Below are 22,087 nucleotides of genomic sequence, written 5' to 3' on the forward strand. Positions count from 1 at the left end.
TGATTGTTATGCTAAATGTGCTTCAAAGTTTCACAACTTGCCTCAAGTATTTGGACCATGCTCGCATGCATTTGCCTATCTTGTTTAACATGATTTGAGCATCATTTTATAGCATGATTTTAGGGCTTATAATGCATGCTAATTTGTCCATGAATGCCTCTTTCAAGTGTGCTTGAGGGTTGTTCAATTTGTGCCTAAGTGTTGGCCTTAACATGTGCATGTGTGCATGTGTATTTAGTCCCTTGTTTTGGTCATTTTGGCCCTTGTTTTAGGCCTTATTAGAGCTGCCTAAACCATGCTTAAGTCCATCTTGACATCCATTAGCATTGCCTCATGTTTGCTTGTATGCTTGCATAAGTGCCTTGCCATGCCATGTTGCATCCTTAGCTTGCATGCCTAGGTTGCATTGCATCTTGCATGCATACCTTGTTCCTTGAATTGGTGATAGGAATTGGGTCTTGTTTGTTGTTTGGCTTGCATTTTATTTGACATGAAAAGTTGCATACTTGATCACTTGGGCCATCATGCATGGAAATACGTGATTGGTGGTCCGAGAATCGAGGTACATGCCCCTTTGAGTCATTACCATGATAAGGGACATGTTTGGTGCATACATGCCTTGAATTGTGCTGCCATGCTTTGCCTTGCCCTCTGTTGCTGTCATTTGCAGATTCTACAGGAACACTCTGCCGACCGGCAGTGTAAAGTGCCGGCCGGCAATCATTTTCTGCCGACAGCTTAATTTTGTGCCCGTGGCCACATACCACTGCCGGTGGTAATTCCATGTAGCCGGTGGCACTCCCCGATGTCCAAGGATGCAGTCCTGAGGTTTTGGCAACCTCCAGAGGAGTAGAGGAAGGAAAACAGAGGCAGCCCATGCATGGCGGTGCATTTCCGAGCGGGACCGAGCATGCATTGCATCGAGCCCTCCTCCCGAGGCGGTTTACTGTTTTTCTTAAATTGATTAATTGCTTAGTTGATTAGGCAATTTGTAATATTTAATTAGCTTGCGTAATTAATTATTTGTAATATTTATTTGGCCCCTCCGAGTGAGGGCAATTATGTAATAATTGTGCGTGAGCGTGTGTATGTCTTCCAACCTCACCTCTTTCTTCCCTTTTATTTACCTGCTTATGATGGTAGATTAGGGCACGTTTAATTTGGCATACCTTATGCTATGCATGTGTGCATCCATGCATTTGTATTGCATGCATTAGGCTCGGTACATCATGCTAACTGCATTTGTACTTCAATTCAAAAATTGAATATGTGATAGTTGATAGCATTTCATATGCCATGCTTAGATTAGCCGAGCCTATCTAATTGCAACCTGTATGTGTTGCATTAGGCAATTTAACATGAACTAGGACACGCATGTTTTGCTAACTAGTTTATTGTTTTGGCACGGAGTACGATGTAAGTATTTATGCTTTAGCATGTCGCATGCGTGTGGATGTTATCATGACAGCATGCTTACCATGTGGCTAAATGCTTATGTGCTAAACTGTTTGAATGCCTGTGGGTGAAGGTTGGATTGTTTGAGTTGGAAAAACTCATTGAAATCCGTGTTTTAGCCTACTTGCGAGTAGCAAATTCCAAAGCGTTTTTCAAAACAAACGGATATGCAATGCTTATTTCCAAATTAGGCAATCTAGTCTATACTTGTTTGTTGCGCGCATAACATAGTAATTCTAGGCTAAAAATCGGAATAAGAACACATAATGTTGTCAAAACTGGATATCATGGTTAGTAGAGGCCGATCTTCGGATCGGGCTAGAGGGGGTGCTCATAGCTGACCTTCCCCAATCGTACCCAAGTTCCCGAGCCGAGGCAACTTTGGTGATGACGGACACGTGGCCTTTGGCACCGAGTCAGGGTTTCCTAAATTCTCCCAAAATAAAATATTTAGGTGGCGACTCTGTATCTGGCAAAGCAGTCCATGTTTGGCACTTCTTTCAAAATCTATTTTCTCAAAACGATTTGCCGGATTTGGACTCTTTGGTTCAGATTTAGAACCGTGACAATTTGAGAGTCCGAACTGTAGTAGACCCGCAAAACGAACAGAACGGGACTCATCCTCCCGGGGCGTTCGGGGGACGTCTACAGCAAGCATCATGTCGTTTCGGCCCGTATCAAAAACTTGCGATTTCAGAGTTGGGAGGCTGATTTCCAGGGGTAAGATTGCCTGGGTTCTGAGGCATAGAGCAAACGGCGTTTCTCCAGTGGATCTCCTCGGCGTAGTACGATGAGCCCACAATAAACTCGACAATTCTTCGACCCATTTGCCTTTAGTTTTTTCCAGCCTCTTTTTGATGCCGTCCAAGATGGATTTGTTAGAGGCTTCGTCTTGACCATTGCTTTGGGGGTAGGCCGGTGTAGAGAAGTAAGGCCGAATGCCATATTTACTGCATAACTCTCGATATACGCCATAATCGAACTGGGTGCCATTGTCTGAGATGAGTGCTCTCAGAATGCCGAATCGTGTTATGATGTTTCTCCATACAAAGCGTTTAATGTCAATATCTTGTATATGTGTTAAAGCCTCCGCTTCGACCCATTTTGTGAAGTAATCTGTCGCGACGATTAAGAATCGCTTGTTCCCTGGGGCCCTCGACAATGGTCCTACGATATCAAGTCCCCACTGAGCAAACGGTCAGGGGCTGGTGATAGAGTTCAACCCTTCAGCAGGCAGATGGGTTAATGGGGAGAACTTTTGGCACTGTTCGCATTTTTTTACATAACTCTCGGCGTCAGCTCTCATTGTCGGCCAATAATACCCCTGTGTTATAGCTTGATGGGCCAGGGAGCGTCCGCCAGAATGGGCACCACAACTGCCCTCATGTATCTCTATCAGAAGCTCCTCCACTTTGTCGGGGTGCATGCATTCCAAATATGGACCAGAGAGGGACTTTTTATAAAGCCCTCCTTGCGGATCCAGATAATATCGCAGGGCTTTATTTCGCAGCTTATGTGCTTCTTTTTTGTCCTCTGAGAGTTGTTCAAAAGAGAGGAATGCAGCAATGGGGTCCATCCAGCTTGGTGTGGATTCTATAACGTTGACATGGATTTCCTCCGAAGGGCCAATACTCGGCTTTGGGATGAAACCTACTTCGATGGTTCGTTTGATCTCAGAACTAATGGCGGAGGCTAGGCACGCCAAGGCATCCGCGTGTGTGTTCTAGTCGCGTGTTATTTGGTGCAGTTCGTGATGGTCAAATTTTGCCAGCAAGGAATTGGCCATTTTCATGTAGGCTGCCATACGGTCGTTTCTTGCCACGTACTCCCCCTTTAGCTGACTGATCACCAATTTTGAATCACAAAACACAAGCAGACGCCGAGTGCCGAGAAGGTGCGCATTCCGCAGACCGGCTAGAAGGGCTTCATATTCGGCATCGTTATTTGATGCTTCGAAACCAAGCTTGACGGCCTGCTCAATTACTGCGCCGTCTAGAGACATGATTACAACTCCGGCGCCGCTGCCCCTTTGGTTAGACGATCCATCACAGTATAATTACCAAATATCCCCGACATAAATTCTCCAGTTCGGCTTTGGTCGAACTTCAGCCTTTGGTCGAACTTCGTCAGGTTTGAGGTTGGCAAGCTCGCCAGTGAATTCGGCAACAAAGTCGGCCAACACCTGCCCCTTGATTACGGTTTTAGGTAAAAACTGAATGTCGTATTGGCCGAGTTCAAGAGCCCATTTTGAAACACGTCCTAATGCTTCTGCACTCTATAGTACTGATCGGAGGGGATAATCTGTTAGCACCCCAATGCTATGTCCCTGGAAGTAATGCATCAGTTTTCTTGCAGCCATGACTAGGGCTAAGATGAGTTTTTCCAGCAGAAGGTAGCGTGTTTCGACATCAAACATTGCTTTGCTTACATAATACACTGGCCGTTGCTCCCCCTCCTTCTCTTTTAGCAGTATGGCGCTAACGGCCCTATCGGAAACTACCAGATATAGAATGAGCGGGTCACCAGCGGCGGGTGTTGTCAAGAGAGGTACTGGGTGGAGGTAGGTCTTGAGTCTGTTGAAAGCTGTTTCGCATTCGGCGGACCATTCAAAAGCCTTACCCTGCCATAGTGTCTGAAAGAATTGTCGGCAGCGATTTGTAGACCGGCTGATGAACCTGTTGAATGCAGCAGCCATGCCCATCAACTTTTGGACTTCTTTTACTGAACAGGGGGAGCCGAGTTCCAAGGTTGCTGTCACTTGCCTCGGGTTGGCTTCGATTCCTCGGTGATTAACGATGTAACCCAGGAATTTTCCAGAGCCAATTCCGAACGCACACTTGGAAGCGTTCAGTTTCATTCTGTATTTGCATAAGATACTGAATGTCTTTTCTAGATCGACTATATGATTATGTTCTTCTTTGGACTTGACCACCATATCGTCGATGTATACTTCCATAGTGTGGTCGAGTTGCTCTTTGAACATGGCGGTGACCGGTCTTTGGTAGGTTGCCCCTGCATTCTTCAGCCCAAAAGGCATAACTTTGTAGCAGTAGGTTCCTCTTGGGGTGAGGAATACAGTTTTGTCCTGGTCATCTGGATGCATGGCGATTTGATGGTAGCCTCTGTAAGCATTGAGGAAGCTCATGCGTTGATGGCATGCCGTCGCATCGAAAAGCTAGTCGATTCTGGGTAGAGAAAAACAGCCTTTGGGGCAAGCTTTGTTCAGATCCGTGAAATCGACGCACACTTGCCAAGTCCCATTTTTCTTCTTCACCACTACTGTATTGGAGAGCCATGTAGGGTAAGTGACTTCTCTAATTGCCCCGGCGTCAAGCAGTCTGTCTACCTCTTCAACAACGGTGGCAGTGTGCTCCGCGGCTGACCGCCGGCCTTTCTGAATGATCGGCTTACATTTGGGATCGACATTCCGATGGTGCTGTGAAACTGACAGGTCTATTCCCGGCATTTCGTACGGAGTCCACGCAAAGACGTCAAGGTTGTTGAGCAAGAAAGAGATCAGCTGCTGCCTGTCGGCCTGATTCAGAGAAGCTCCGATCATGAAGAACTTTTCTGGGCTTCCATCGATGTCAACTCGGTCTAAACCTTCCGTGGCCTTCTCATTTGGATGCCGCCCAACGTCATCAAGGATCTCCCGATTCGGCACCTCAATGGAGTTTACTTGTAGTTCTTTTGGCGTTTTGGCGGCAAGGAGATAACATACTTGTGCCAATTTCTGGGAGCCGCGAATTTGCTTAATGTCGTGTTCTATTGGGAAACGTAGCAGTTGATGATAGGTGCATGGGACGGCCTGCAAGGTATGCAACCATGATCCCCCCATGATGAGATGGTACGGCGATGGCAGCCTAACGACCAAGAATTCCACATCCACCGTTCTGAAACCTACTCAAACGGGTAAGCTGATCTTTCCCAATGGGTACTCTGGATTGGCATTAAAGCCGAATAGTGGATAAGGAGTCGGAGTCAGGTCTGACTCGTTGAATCTGAGTTTGATGAAGGTTTTATAATATATAACCTCTGAAGTACTGCCCTGGTCAATAAGAACGCGTTTGACGGTGAACCGGTTTACGCGTAGCTCAACAACCAATGGATCGATGTGAGGGAGTGTTAAGCCGATCAAATCAGAGTCATCAAAGGTGATACTTGGCGTTTCTCGGAGCCACTTTACTGGCGTGAGTTACTGTTGGGGGCCTGGATCTGATTGGATCACATGCACTGCCGGGGCTACTGGCAGGCTGTATATCATGTGGACGGTGTCAAGCGGAAATGCATCCTTCGGAAGGGCAGGTGTTTTGATCGCACTCCTCCGGACGCATTGTTGGAGACGTTCGTCCTTTGTCGACTCCTCAAGATGATCTGTTGAGGCATAGCGGCTGTCAGCTTCTTGCTGTCGAGCTCAAGATCATCGATCATCTACCCTCGGGGGTCGCTTAGAAGCCTGGTGCACTGTTTGTTTGGATTTTGCTATTTCCGAGGCCAGATCGCGACGAAGGCGTTCGTTCCCATTCCCCTTTTATTTAACTATTCGACCTTCCTAACAATATGGAGCCGAATAATATCTGATTTCTGAACTTTAATAATATTGATGTGAAATGAATTGTGGCATGATACTTGTCGTAACATGGTTTTTGAAAAGAGAGTTATAAATGATTTTTGTCATTGAGTATTGAAACCTGTGCATCATATTTATAATCTTGTTAAAGTTCATATATTGTGCTAGATTGTTCCTACTGGGCTTTGGCTCACCCTATTTGGGAAAACCATTTTTAGGTGCTGGTGATATGCTTCTGCCAAGGTAGTATCTTGGACAGGCTTTGGAGCGAAAGCTTCCTTTTGTTGTATACTTTCTTTTGTATTGCCAAGGCTTTATTTGTGTTAAGATAGTCTCACTTCTGTTGTAACCAAGCCTTGACTTGGAAAGATGTAAGCCTATAGGGAATTTACTTATGCTAAACTCCTTTGTATCATTAACTCTATGAAATGAAAGAACTTTATATCTTGATTGATGTTGTTGTTCTTATATGTTCTTGGATGGAATTATGGTTTATTTTCGGTGCGTGACATCAACTCACTTAACTCGGTAGGTGCAAATCTATACGGGGCCATAGAAATGGGTGTCGTGCCAGGCACTAAATTAATGGAGAACTCGATCTCTTGATGAGGTGGTAAACTAGTAAGATCCTCTAGAAAAACATCCAGGTATTTACAAACTACCCTTGGCAACTCAACTCGAACTTCATCGCACTCAGTACTTAAGAAGTTAGTGAGAAGGCAACTAAGTTCACTCCGCCCACGCAAATCATATACTGGTGATAAGACTGTACCAACCCGGTCCCCCAAGAAATGAAAACAATCCCCGCTCAGGGTACGTACAGTAACCCTCTGACGGTAGCAATCTATAACAGCCCGATATGAAGACAACCAGTCCATTCCCAAAATAACATCAAAGTCAGACATGTCAATCAACACAAATGAAAAAGGAAGTTGATGACCGACAACTTCTATGTCACAACCCCGACACCCCTGCTTAAAAATCACCTCATCACCAATAGGTGACTCTACACAGATAGGAGGTGCTAACCAAGCCAACTCTAACCCCAAAACCGATGCAAATGTAGATGAGATAAATAAATGGGATGCACCCGTGTCAATCAATATATTAGCAACTGAATTGCAAAACAAGAAGGTACCTCTCACTACCGAAGGTGCTGGTACATGATCTGGCGTGGTAACAACATACACTCGCCTTGTAGGCCTATAGTGTAAAATATAAGTCTTATGCCATTTTAATTTTTAGTGTTTAAATTGTATCAATTTAGTCCATAATATATTTAATTTCTAAAGGATTGAGTTTTTTTTTGTATCATTTTAAACTCTTATATATTTGTCCCAATTAGACATTAGACGTTTTGAGTTAAACAGTTTTCATATACTTAATTGATATTTTTGATTTATACGCAATTATAAATATTTAAACACTCGACAGTGTCTCCCTAAATACAATTAATATCTGTGGACTACAAAGAATTATAGCTATCAATTTGTGATTTACAAGCGATTATAAATATTTAAATACTTGTTCCTAAATACAATTGATACCTGTGATTTGCAAAGGATTATAGATATCCAAATTTACTTTGTTAGGGTTGGAGCAAAGGGCCCACCTCATCATCAAATAACGGGTGATTCTATTTACCCCCCAAAAATCATTAAGTACTCCCTATTTCTAAGTACACCCTTTTCAATTATTTAAAATTGTATATTATTACTTTGAGTACACCCTTAATTTTTCCTAAGTTACCCTTAATAAATCCAAATAATAAATAATAATCAATTTTTTTTAAAAAAAGTATTGAAAAACCTTTCAAACTGATACACAGGATGCATCGGCGAAGGACTCCATAATCAGAGTCACCATTGACAAGCTTCATCTCCTTGCTACTGGTTTTTTTTTTTTGTGTCTCTTTCTTCTCTTGTTATTTTGCTATAACAATTTGTTGATTACTATGTTTTTGACATTTCTATTGCCGGTTTGCTATTCTAATTTGTTGATTACTATGTGTTTGACAAAATGCTTAAATGTGAAAACATTCTGCTACCTTGCTTGGCTTACCTCTTTTATTGAATTTGTTTCTATATTTTTTCACAATTTAGGTGTATGTGCATAAGAAAAAGTTTAAATATATATATATATATATATATATATTTCAAATATTAAAAAAATCACAAAAAAAATGGAAAACAAAAATTCAACAAACATGAAGTTTTTTTTTTTTCAGAACAAACATAAAGTTCAATAGAAAGAAATAGTAAAAGAACAAAAAAAAAAATTATTAAAAGGTGCCGCAGGATATAGCTTGTTTTTTTGGGGAAGGATATTAACATTCATATTTTGTCCCAAATATCATTATCACATCATTATAAAAATAAAAATAAAAAATTAATATATAAATCTTTGTGAAACATTTTCTAACTAGGTGAGTTGACGTCTCTAAAAAAGTTGGGTTTTTTTAGTTATTTATTTAATAATGCAATTAGATTTTTACAGGATTTAAAGTTGACAACACAACAATAAAAAAATATAAAAATGAAAAATATAAAAAATCATCATTGTTGTAATTTCACCAAGGTAAATGGAGAATAAAGACTAGTGTTGAGGAATAACACACCTCTTTAATTTATGAATGATTGATCAAAATAAAGATCTTTATTTTGAATGAATAAATATCCTTCTTGAATTTTACGAAGGATCCCTCAACCTTAAGAATAAGACAACCACTGATTTCTAGTGATAGTTTAGTTTATAGTTAGGCACATCCTGTCCTCGGCGTAAAGTTGGTTGCCTTGTCTTTTTCATGTTAGATAAAAAATGATATTATTCTCACAATTTTTTATAAGAATAATCTAATGATAATTTTAAATATCGTAGATTAGAGATTCTTAAAATATTATTCTTAAATTTATTTATACTGTTGTAAACAAATTAACAACTGGCATTGAACAATCCATCTCATTGAGAATAATATCAATAATATTATAATGGCCACATTTATATATATTCCATTTAGCCCCATGTATCACTTGCCATAATTGCATGGATTGAAGGAGTCTCATCACCAGTGTGTACTTATTTACACTACTTAAATAAATTTACACTCATGTCCCTACTCATATTATGAGTTATCAATACAATTGTGACATTTTGCATAGTACGTCAAATGTAATATATACATATGGTTTTTATAGCATTACTCGAGTAAATTTAGATAGATGTTTTAAAGACTATAAGCATTTTCTGTTGAAAATATCAATTGTTTGACAATTTTGTTATTTTAAGTGATAAAATTAACTATGAAAGAAAGCGAAGAGAGAAAATGTTTATAATAATGTTAGGATGATCATGTACTTTTCCCATGTTGTACCCGGCATTTTTGTATGCGTTAATACTATATTAGTTTAATGAGTCTCTCCACTCGTATTTGTTATTAATCAAAAATAGATTTAGGGTTTTGAAATGTTTAGAGAGAGAGAGAGAGAGATGAAAAAGTGATGTAAAAAGTGACTATTACGAACTGATATATGCACAGTCCGCTGGAGCGCAAGAAGTGACGCTCGAGCATCCAGACACAAAAATAATTACTGCTCGAGTGCATAAAGTGACACTCGAGCGTCAAGACACAATGAAAAAGGCATCATTGCTCGAGCTCAGGAAGTGACGCTCGAGCGTAGAATACACACTCCAAGAAGTTTGCAAATAAAAGCCTACCGCTTGAGCTAAAGAAGTGTCGCTCGAGCATAGGAAGCACCCCTCGAGCATCGAATACACTCTTCCAGTAGTTTTGCAGACCTGCCAAAGTACTGGGAGCCTACAAAGTCCGCTCGAGTGCAAAAAGCTACACTCGAGCGTAAAGGCCAAAATTTGGCCAACCAAAGTTTTGACAAACAAGCTACCATCCCGTTCCAAACACAACCAACACATCCCAATAGCCAAACTCAAGGAGGGAAAAGAGGAATAAGAACAATAATACAAAACAATGAAACCCGAATCCAAAATATCAAATGGGTGCGGATCTCGTTCTAGCAAAAAGAAAAAAAAATTGTTAATATTACTTGGAAATTTTGATCCACTCGTTCCAAGAGCTTTCCAATCATACGTATGGTCATGTTTTCAGATATTGGGTAATTTGAAAGGGTGAACAACTTTGTCTTCAGTTTCCAATATTGGAATCTTAAAATGACCAAGTTAGCATTGTATGCTGGAAACACACAAATTGATGAAGTTTTGTTGACTAAATTTTTTTAAATTAGAATGTAAAAAAAAGAAAAAGTTACCAATGGATGGGAAAAGCAATTAAGGCAACTATAAAGGTGATACTCAGAACTAGACCACCTGCTGTGGTGTCCATAATATGAATTGGATAACAAAAGTGCTTTTTTGCTTCCAAAATTTTTCTTTTCTAATTATGTAAAGAAACAATTTTGAAGCATCCTGCCTTTTTAAGAAATAATTTTGGGCTTCAAACCAAACATTAGTATCTCTTTTTGGCTTAGTGCTTTTAGAAATAAAATAAGTGTTTTTAATGTATCCAAACAATTTTTTATTAATCTAATGCTTTTAGGTGCTTATTTATTCTTATTTGTCATTCGCTTGAGACTGAGTGCCCCCTTTATTCGTACATCAACCAAGGGTAAGGTTAAATTCCCACTATGCCTTATCTTAGTAAGTGTCTGTGCCATTAGGTAGGCTAAACCTGCACTGATCTAGTGTGTGTCTGCTCCTGTTCGGGCTCACTCAGCAAAAGGCTAACCCTCTTCTCCTGCTTTAGATTGAGGCCCACCTAGACAGACTACAGACGCATTTTACAAAATTGTCAGTTCATTTCAAATGCAAGAAAAAAAAAATTTAAGCAAGTTTCCTTGGAAAACATGCATAAATAGAACTTGATTGATTTCACTTTTTGTATAGTTTCCTTATCTTGGTAGAGTTGGTAGAATTTCCTAATCTTTCTTTGAATTTACTTCATGCTTGTCTATATCTACTTGGATAATGCAAGATTCTGGACCTTTACAATTATCAATAATTTTGCTTGCAAACCTTTTTTAAAATTTAAGTTTTTTATTTTTATTTTTTAGGTTCTGTATGACCAAGTGGCTTCTTGGAAAATAACAGAGATCCACCGCACTCTGACACCATCCAACTCCTTTCATCATGCAGTTACCGGCTCCCTTAGTTGTTTGCCTCCAATATGCTTATCCAATTTCATAAACCTGCTAGCCCTTTACACTAGATGGGTGTGCTTGATCCTCATAAACAAAGTGTTGGCACAAAGTTCAAGGTAGACATGCTACTGAAATTTCTTTTTATATTGGAAATATTTGCAGTTGTAATATACTTGCTTAAACCTATGAATCCGTGACGATGCATGACATACCAATTTTTTAATCAACTCTTTTCCGAAAACTATATTTGCCATCTTTTTATATTCTCTTTTTTTTTTTGGTCTTCATTTTTCTTCTTTTTAGATATAAGTATAATGAGAAGTTTGAAAACACTTTGTATTTGTGTCATTTTCATTTTTAGAAACAAATCTCTTTCTTGAAAGTGTGTTGTTTTGTGTAAATTTTATTTCGGAAACAATTTCACCAAATGTGTTTTCTTTGTCATTTTTTTTATTAGCTAAGTGCTTTTTGTTTCTGTGACGACATGAATATCTCAAAATAAACAGATATAATGATATGTTTTGGTGCAATGGGGTATGCTCATTGCATCAATTTTATTGTGGAAAATTATATTTTGACTTTCTAGTATGTTTGTAGGGTCAATTATTCAAATTAATGCTGCATTTGAAACAAGATTGAGCATTAAGAATTTCAGATTTATGAAATCCAACAGCCTGCATATATGTGAACAACTTAACCTCTACTATACATATATGTATACAAACGTACATACCTATGTTTATATACATATAAATATGTAACTTAAATAATTAAATTATAAATGAAATTAAAATGTTCGAAATTAGGAAAAATCAATTTTTTTTATTTTTTTATTTTTAAATTAGACTCTATTAAAAACAAAAGAAAGGTGTATTATATATTTCAATATATAATACAGTTATATGAATTATTAAAGAGATGTGACTTTTGAGTTTAAACCAAAGGGTGCAACCATTCAGTTTAAACAAAAAGGCCTGACTCTTGGATTTAAAAGGTGTTAATTTTGAATCTAAAGGACACATCATTTGGTCTAAGGGACGCAAACCCATGCCTATATAAAGGCAGAATGGATTGGCAATTGGACAAGAAGAAATCTATATGAAATCCATAGAATTTATCTCAACGATTCATGTTGATATTTTCCTCTTTACTTGGTGGATTAGAAAAATCTAAAGGTATTCGGGATCTAGTTTGGTTCATGCATAACGCAGTCCGACATCAATCTTTAGACTAGATTTTATTGTATCATGGAGGCGGATTCGTGGGTAACCCGGTGCACCTCATATTCGACAAAATTGGTGAGGGCGAATATCGTCTTAAGAAAAGCGACGTTGTAACACGCCTTGAAACAATACTAATTATTTTCTGTTTTATCTATTTCCATCTCATTTACCAAATTTGCACCAACAATCTTAAGACGATATTCTTGAAGAGATGGAAGAAAATAATCGTTTATATGGAAATACAATTAACAATAAAGTATTAATTAAACTGTAGCTCACCTTTTTTGCGCCCCCTTTCGGAAGGTTCGAAAGAAGCCCTATAGTTCAGACTCCCGCAGTTCTGAATCTAATCTCACAAGCGCAATGTGAAATTGATAATCACCAAAGAGTCCAAATCTGGCAAATCTTTTGGAAAAATAATTTTGAATCAAATTGCCAAAAATGGACTGCTTCGCCAAATACAAAGTCACCACCTAAATATTTTATTTTAGAAAAATTTAGGAAACCCATGACTCGTGCCAAAAGCCACGTGTCCGTCATCACCAAAGTTACCTCGGCTCGGGAACTTAGGTACGAGAGAGGAAGGTCATGAATTCAGCACCCCCGCTCTCCCAATCAAAGATCAGCCTCTACTAATCATAATATGATTTTTATGCACATTATGCGCTCTTGTTCCAATTATTAGGCTAGCTTTACTATGTGATGCGCATGAATAAGTATTGACTAGTTTGCTCAATTTGGAATAATTCAATTTCAAGTTTGCTTTGTGAAAAGGGTTTGAATTTTTCCACCTCAAGTGACCTTAAAGTTTGCGAATTTGCCACTTAACAAAGTGGGCTTAAAACTGCCAAATTGCCACTAGACATAGTGGGCTTAAACATACATTCGTTGAATCATTCAAATTCAAGCAACAAGCATTCATCCACATGCATTCAAGCAGTTTGTCAAGTAAGCATGTAGTCTCATGGTAATCTTGCTAGTCATGGTAGTCACTCACGCTCATACAAGTATGCTATAGCACTAAAAACTCACCTAGTACTCCAAGCTAAGAAGATATGAGTTAGAAAACAATATGCATGATTCCTAGCTATACAAGATACCTAATGCAACAAATGCAATAATGCAATTTAATAGGCTCGGCTACTAATATGACATATGAAGCAATTTGATAACATGTGGTTAAACACGTATTCAATGAAGTAATTATAATGGCAATGCAGTTAGAATGATGTGCCGAGCGTCGGTGCATGCAAGACAAGATGAATGGATGCAAGCATAAGGTATGCTAACTGAAATATGTCCCTAATCTAACCATCAAAAGCGATTAAATAAAAGGGAGAAAGACATGGAGTTGGAAGACGTACACATTATTACATTTTGCTCTCACGAAGAAGAGTCCGAATAAATAAAGAAAAATTAACTACCAACTAATTAGAGCTAAGCTAATGAAGCTAATTATTACAAACCAAATGAATAACTAGCTAAACTAATTAACTAATTACTACAACACTTTTAATTTAACTAACTAGTAAGCTAATTTAGTTATAACACAAATGCAAATAAGCTAAGTAATTAAAGTATTTAACTACTCTGCCACTACTCTGCCTTAGGAAATGGAAGGCGCACATGCTCGGATACCACCCGAAAAGACCTTCGTTTTGCTTCTGAATGCCTCTATTTGCACAATTGAACACCAACACTACTGCTTATTCTGCTCTGCCTTACCAAAACTCTGCTGTACTTTGCATCAGTGGCTGGCCAGCCACTGGTAAATGTCACCGGCCACCAGCCGGCCATGGTTAATGGTTGTCGGCCATAGATGATGGTCTGCCGGCCATGGAAAGTGGCCTGCCAGCCATTGATGCATATGTTTATCTTGCTGCAATAGAGGACCAACAGAGCATATACAGGGCATTTTCAAGGATTGGATGCACAATTCATCCCTTTTTTTATGCACAAATCAAAGGGAGACAAACCTTGGTTTACAAACCATCAACTCAAGAAATTTCATTGCATGATGGCTCATAGACCAAGTGTGCAATCTGGATAAATGCAACCAAACAAGACGAAAACCACCTCCCTTTCATGGAAGATCAAGGGAAGTGATGACCTTGGAACCTTGAATCATTTCATCACTAGTGAGTATGAAATGGTTCAAGTTTTCATGTGTTCAATTAACGTCCGATTGAACATAACCAATTATTATCTTACACCATTTTTAGTCCCAATTTTAATTACTCAGTTGAATTTACCAACCATTCCTTAATTAATTAAGTCCAAAAGGTGAATTAGGATCCTCTAATGGAAAGAGCATCAAACCACAATTTGTTTTAGACATGAGAGAAGCTACATGCCGTTGGTAATGAACCCCAAAGGGATTCAACCATTAAGCATAAGGCCTCAATCTCATGCTTTAAACAAGCAAGTTGTTTGAAGCACTTTCAAAGCAAAGCAAAAAGCCAAGAATAGAGGGAGGTTGTAGAGATGATTAGTGCTAAAATTAAGTACGAAAAGCACAAAAAACATGCAATCAACTCAAACAATTGGTGTCTAAAGGCCTAAAATACCAAGCTTGTGAGGACTATACACTACAACTATGCAATACAAAACTCAAATGTAATAACACTTAAAAACAATGCTAAAACAAGTTCAATACAACCCTAAAACATGCAGGAATTAAGTAACAAAAGCCAGAATAAAAGGCTAAAACATAGAGCATGAGAGGCTAGTAAACAAAACACAAGAAAGGGAGGCTACCCCCTCCATTTTTGGACATCAAGACATGTTTTTAGCCACTGAAATAACTCTGAAATTTAATATAAAGAAGCTCAAAAAGAGTTGACAACAAAATGGGAAATATAAGGGCAAAGGCCTTAGAAGCTAAGTAGAAGGAATGGTGAGCCCCCCTCCACCCTTATTAGCCTTAAACCACAAGTTTCAACCCAAAATTTTAGAGTTTATACAGCCCAAAAACAGTACAAAAAGGTGCTAAAAGTAGCTATAGCAATAAGCTAAAACATGGAGCAATTTGAACTAGTAAACAAGCCAAAGAATGGGAGGCTAACCCCTCCATTTTTGGGACTTCAAAACCACTTTCTTAGCCTCTGAAAACCTTTGAAAATTAGTGGTAAAAAACTCAAAAAAAGTTGATTAAGAGATGGGAAACACAAGTGGAAAGGCTTAGATAACAAGGTTCCAAGAAGGGTGATTAACCCCTCTACTTTTAATTGCCTTAAACCACAAGCTTCAGTCCATAAAAACAAGTTTTAAAGAGCTTAAAAACAACAAGAAAAGATGGAAAATAAGTAGTGTAAAGATTGTACAAAGGCAAGAGAAAGTATACCTCTTGAAGAGGAATATCCCAAAAGGCATAAGCCACCAATTTCAAACTCTTAAGTGCTTCAAGAGTTCAAATCCAAGCTCAAATCACCTCAACAAGAAGCTCTTTAGGTTTGGTTTGGTGTGTTTGGGCGTAGGCTATGCAAGTTGCAAAAGAGAGAGAGAGAATTGTAGAAAGAGAAGATATTTTCCAAAATATTTCTTCACTCCTAATGTTTTCTAACCTTGAAAGATGAGAGGGAGGTCCCCTATATATAGAAATATATGAGCTTTGGTCGAAAATATCTAAAAATGGACAGCTGGAACAGTGTGGAACAACTGGAGGGAAAACATCTGGTTTTTACACTGATGGCCGACAAGCTTGCAGTGGCCGGCCGGCTATCACTAATGGCCGGCAGGAAAAATATGGTGGTTTAACAGCCATAAATGGTGGTTGTCGGCCATCTGCTAGCCATGCTTCTAGGCCCGAGTTCAAATGGGCATATCTCCCTCATCCAGACTCAGTTTTAGGTCATTCTTGAGTCTAAATTGAAGCCCCGAAAGTCTACTTTTCAATGGTGGCAACCTCAAATCTAAATTATAAGTGTGCAAAGAGATATTCCTAGTTTAGTGAAGGTTGCTCAGTTTTGGCTTAATCGGATTGATGCCTAACTTCAAATAGCCATATCTCTCTCATCCGGACTCGGCTTTAGGAGATCCTTGGGTCTAAAATAAAGCCCCAAAAGTCCACTTTCCAATGGTGGTGGCCTCATAACTCAATTCCAAGTGTACAAAAGGATAGGCTCGATTTAGTGAGGCTGCCCAGTTCTCTCTCAACGGTTTCTAGCCCAACTTCTTTCCCAATTAGTTTTCTTCCCTCCACTCTTATTTTCTTCAACTCCAAACCTCTAAATAAGATGTTTAAAAAAAGTTTTTTTCGAAGAGTTCATCCCTCTTTCATTTATTTCCACTTTTTCCTTGCTCGGTTTACCGAAAAGTGCAGTTTTTAACGAAATATGAGCCTCAGAACATTGTAGAAGCTTTTTTCAAAAATATTTTGAAAGAGTGGGTTTTAAGGTCTAAAATAGTTTTGGTCCAAAATGGGGTGTAAAGTTGGGATTTAGAGCTCTTCTTGTTGAAGAAATCGAATATTTACACAGCACAACTTTCATCATAGAGTGATCAATTAGTGGCGCCCAAGTCTTAAGGGCGGTAAAAAATGGGATGTCTGCAGTTGCCCCTCTTTGACAGAGCTCGAAGTCATGAAATGACGTGAATGAATGTCAAAGCCCGAAGATGACCCATTTTGACAAAGCCGTAAGACTTGGGCAAGCAATCAAGATACAAAAGCAGTTGGTTGAACTCGAGGGTTGTCTATGTATCCCTTTGTAAGGAATCAAACCAGCATAGTTCAGGGGTAGAATGCAAATGATGCACGATGCAAAGCAGTTTGAAGGTTGGACTCACACGCTACACGAAGCCGGCTATTTTGAAAAAACTTATGATCATGCGAGATGATGCAATAAGCAATAGCAGATGCAATAAGCAAGATAACAACATATGAATGAGCAGCTTCAAAGCTTTCATGCAAAAAGCTATACAACAAACTCCAACCATGCCAAAACACAGGATGAGGAAAGAAAACACCACTCAAGGTAAACTGAGAATCGAAAACTGCTTGGGGTCACGTTTCACGCATCCTGAGATAAAACATGCCCAGGCTCACACATCACGCGTCCTGAGATACTCTAATCACACTGAAATCGTGAGAAGAGAAAAAAATATGCTCGAGTTCGCACTTCACGTATCTTAAGATAAAACACGTCCAGGGTCATGCTTCATGCATCCAAAGATAAATTCCAAACACTATTAAATCATTGTGAGGAAATGAACACTCTAACCACGTTGAAATCATGAGAAGAGGTCCCCGAAAAATAAATAAATTCCAAACACGCTGAAATCGTGTGAAGAAAGGAACACTCAAACCACACTGAAATCGTGAAAAGAGGTCCTAAGAAAAGCCCTTAGGAGCACATTCCATGCGTCCTGAGATAAATTCCAAACACACTGAAATCGTGGGAGGAAATGAACACTTAAACCATGCTGAAATCGTGGGAAGAGGTCCTAAGAAAAGCCCTCAGGGGCGCGTTCCCGCGTCCTGAGATAAATTCCAAACACGCTGAAATCGTGTGAGAAAATGAACACTCAAACCACGCTGAAATCGTGAGAAATGGTCCTAAGAAAAGCCCTCAGGGGCGCGTTCCACGCTTCTTAAGATAAATTCCAAACACGCTAAAATCATGTGAGAAAAGGAACACTCAAACCACGTTGAAATCGTGAGAAGTGGTCCTAAGAAAAGCCCTTAGGGGCGCGTTCCATGCGTCTTGAGATACATTTCAAACACACTAAAATTGTGTAAGGAAAGGAACACTCAAACCACATTGAAATCGTAAGAAGAGGTCCAAAGAAAAGCCCTCAGGGGCACGCTCCACGCGTCCTGAGATAAATTCCAAACACGCTAAAATCGTTTGAGGAAAAAAACATTCAAACCACGTTGAAATTGTGAGAAGAGATGCTGAGAAAAGTCTTGGGCACAACGATCCTAAACGTTGCTCAGCATAAAAGGATAACTGATACAAGATAATGCAAGATGCGAGGAAATGCAAGAAGAGTAATGCAGTGTATGTGTAGACGCGCCCGTGGGCCTCATGCTACAGTTCGGACTCGATTTGTGTCACGGTTCTTAATCTGAACCAAAGAGTCCAAATCTGGCAAATCGTTTTGAGAAAACAGATTTTTAGAAAAAGAAGTGCCAAACATGGACTGCTTTGCCAGATACAGAGTCGCCACCTAAATATTTTAAAAATAGGGGAATTTAGGAAACCTTGACTCGGTGCCAAAGGCCACGTGCCCGTCATTGCCAAAGTTGCCTCAGCTCGGGAGCTTGCGTACGATTAGGGAATGTCAGCTATGAGCACCCCCTCTCGCCCGATCCGAAGATCGGCCTCTACTAACCATGATATCTGTTTTTTAAAACATTTATGTGTTCTAAAACCGGTTATTAGTCTAGAATTACTATGTTATGCGCACAGCAAACAAGTATAGACTAGATTGCCTAATTTGGAAATAAGCATTGCATATCCGTTTGTCTTGAAAAGCACTTCGGAATTTGCTACTCGCAAGTAGGCTAAAATGCGAATTTCAACGAGTTTTTCCAACTCAGACAATCCAACCTTCACCCACAGGCATTCAAACAGTTTACCACATAAGCATCTAGCCACATGGTAAGCATGCCGTCATGATAGCATTCACACGCATGCGAGGATGCTAAAGCATGAAAATACTTACATCGTACTCCGTGCCAAAACAATAAACTAGTTAGCCAATATGCATGGTCCTAGTTCATGTCAAATTGACTAATGCAACACATACAGGATGCAATTAGAGTAGGCTCGGCTAACCTAAACATGGCATGTGAAATGCAATTAATTGATGCACGTATTCAGTTCAGAATTGAAGTACAAATGCAGTTAGCATGATGTACCGAGCTCGGTGCATGGAAGACAATATGTATGGATGCACGCATGCATAGCATAAGGTATGCTAATTTAAACATGACCTATTACTAACCATCAAAGCAGGGAAGTAAAAGGGACGAAAGACGTGGGGTTGGAAGTAATGCACACACTCACCCACACTTATTACAAACCCGCCCTCGCTCGGAGGGATCGAAAGAATATTACAAATAATTAACCTACAAGCTAATTAAATATTACAGACCATCTAATTAGCTAAGCAAATTAACTAATCTAGGGAAAACAGATAAATCGCCTCGGGAAGAGAGCTCAATGCAATGCGCGCTCGGTCCTGCTCGAAAGTGCACTGCCATGCGCAATCTGCCTCTGTTATCCTTGATATACTCCTCTGGAGACTGCCAAAGTCTCAGGATTTCTTCCCTGGACATTGGGAGACATCACCGGCTGAGTAGGATTGCCACCGGCAGTGGTATGTGGTCACCGGCCATTTGTGAAGCTATCGGCCGAGAGAGGATTGCCGGTCGGCACTTAGCACTGCCGGTCGGCAAAGAGTTCCTGCAGAACCTGCAATTGACAGCAACAGAGGGCAAGGCAGAGCATGGCAATGCAATTCAAGCAATGTATGCACCAATCATGTCCCTTATCATGTTAGTGACTCAAAGGGACATGCTCCTTGGTTCTCGGACCATCAATCGCGCATTTCCATGCGTGATGGCCCAAGCGACCAATTTATGCATGTTGATGTCAAAATGCAATGCAAACCAGCACACAAATGAGGAACTCAACCTCAATCATGGATGATCAAGAGGCAAAGCATGCATGCAATACAAACTAAGCATATTGACTAGGCATGCAACATGGTAATGCAAACAAGCATACAAGACATGCAAACAAACATGCAAGGTAAGCATGTAAGCAAGCAAAGGGTGAACCTAAGCATGATTTGGGCAGCTCTAATTAGGCCCAAAACAGTGGCCAAAGCCAAGGAAATGAGGCCCAAAACACACACACACATGTATGCAAATATGGTCCAATTCCTAAGGCCCACCAAAGGAGCATTGAACTACACTTAGTGCAACCACACACGGTATGAATTAAATGACTAAAAACAAAATTTTAGCATGTTAACACAAGGCCTAAAGATCACTTAGACGGCATCCAAATGTCCTCAATTCAAAGGTATGCACAAATGCCAAAACATGGAGCATGCTACACAAGCTTTCAAAGCATTAAAGAGGCGTCCAAGGCAATCATACAAGCATGTTAAAGGGACTGAAATAACATGGCAAAGGGTCCCAAATCACTAAGTTAGGGCAAGGGTGCATGCTATACATTCACACACTTAAGGCCAACAAGCCAAAAATGCAAAGGGGCTATACTAAGCATGCCTTGGTCGACCCAAACAACAATGGACAGACCTTAAACATGGCAAAATAAGCACAAAAGCTTCACAAAGCTAGACCTAAAACATGCTCGAACAACGGTTTACAACCTAAGGCATGTTAAGGCCTAAACATGGCATTACAAGGTAGCTATGCTAAGCATGAATGGTGTACCAAAACCAACAAAAAACAAAGGCATATTATGACATAATAAGCACAAAAAACAACTAAGGCATGGTCAACATGAAGCTTAGCTAGGTGCTCCCTCAAGAGGCCAAAAATGGTCCTTTTCAAGGACAACAAGGAGAGGGGGTGGCCCTCTCCTCCCTAGGACCTCAAGGCACCATCCTCACCTCTGGTGAGGAGGCCCAAACACCAAGGTCCCGGAGCTCACTCAAAATAGCACAAAATGGGACCTCTCAAGGCCTAAGAGGGGTCAAACACCTCCAAACCACAAAACACTCTAAACAAACTATTTAGAGGGCCTAAAAATAGAACTTTTTTATGTTATACATCAAGCACAAAAATAGTTCTAAGATAGGCAAAAATACAATGCAAAAATGGGGAATAAAATGACTAGTTTCTTACCCTTGAAGACTTTCTTCAAAAATGGTGGACCAGCTGGTTCTTCAAGCTCAAAACCACCCAAGAACACCAAGAACAACCTCTGGTCCTTCAAGGAACCAAGAAAAGGTGTAACACTATGTGTTTGTGTGCAATAGTAAGACACAAACACACTTAAACACACACAAAGGCCAAATGAGAGAGAGGTATAGAGATAGAATGTGTATCAATCCTAACCCTAGAACTCAAAACCCTAATATGGCTGTCTAAAATCTCTAACCCTCAACAAGGGAGAGGAGGGCTCCTCTTATAGAGCTTTTTGTCTTGTAAAGCTTACAAGACAAGCTTCTAAAGAGAGAGATCCCTCCATACACGTGTATGGAGGGGAGCGAAATGCAAGACAGTTGTATTAAAATTTCTGCAAAAGCAGATGAACAGTAGTCGGCTGCTCAAAATTGCCATTTTGGCAAAATGGACTGCCGACCGGCAACAAAGAATGCCGACCGGCAATATACATTGCCGATGGAAACAAAACACCAGCCGGTAGCCTCTAGCCATGGCCGATGATGTGTAGGGATGCCTCACAAGGCATTCTCTGCCCCTCCAAGGCAAAACACAAGTGTTTGGTGCAAAACCAGACACTAAACAGTCGAGTTCAGAGATCTTGAGGCAAGGCGCGTAGCCGAGACCTCCGGGAACTCCAAACGAACACAAACATGGATGATCACCGGGTGTTCAAACGGAGACGTCCAAGTCTTGAGGACGGTCAAAAATGGGGTGTCTACAGTTGCCCCTCTTTGACAGAACTCGAAAGTCATAACAATGACGGGATTGAATGTCAAAGCCCAGAGACGATCCATTTTTGACAAGG

This window comes from Camellia sinensis, chromosome 13, assembly GCF_055761805.1.
Source record: "Camellia sinensis isolate YWXY chromosome 13, ASM5576180v1, whole genome shotgun sequence".
NCBI lineage: Eukaryota > Viridiplantae > Streptophyta > Magnoliopsida > Ericales > Theaceae > Camellia > Camellia sinensis.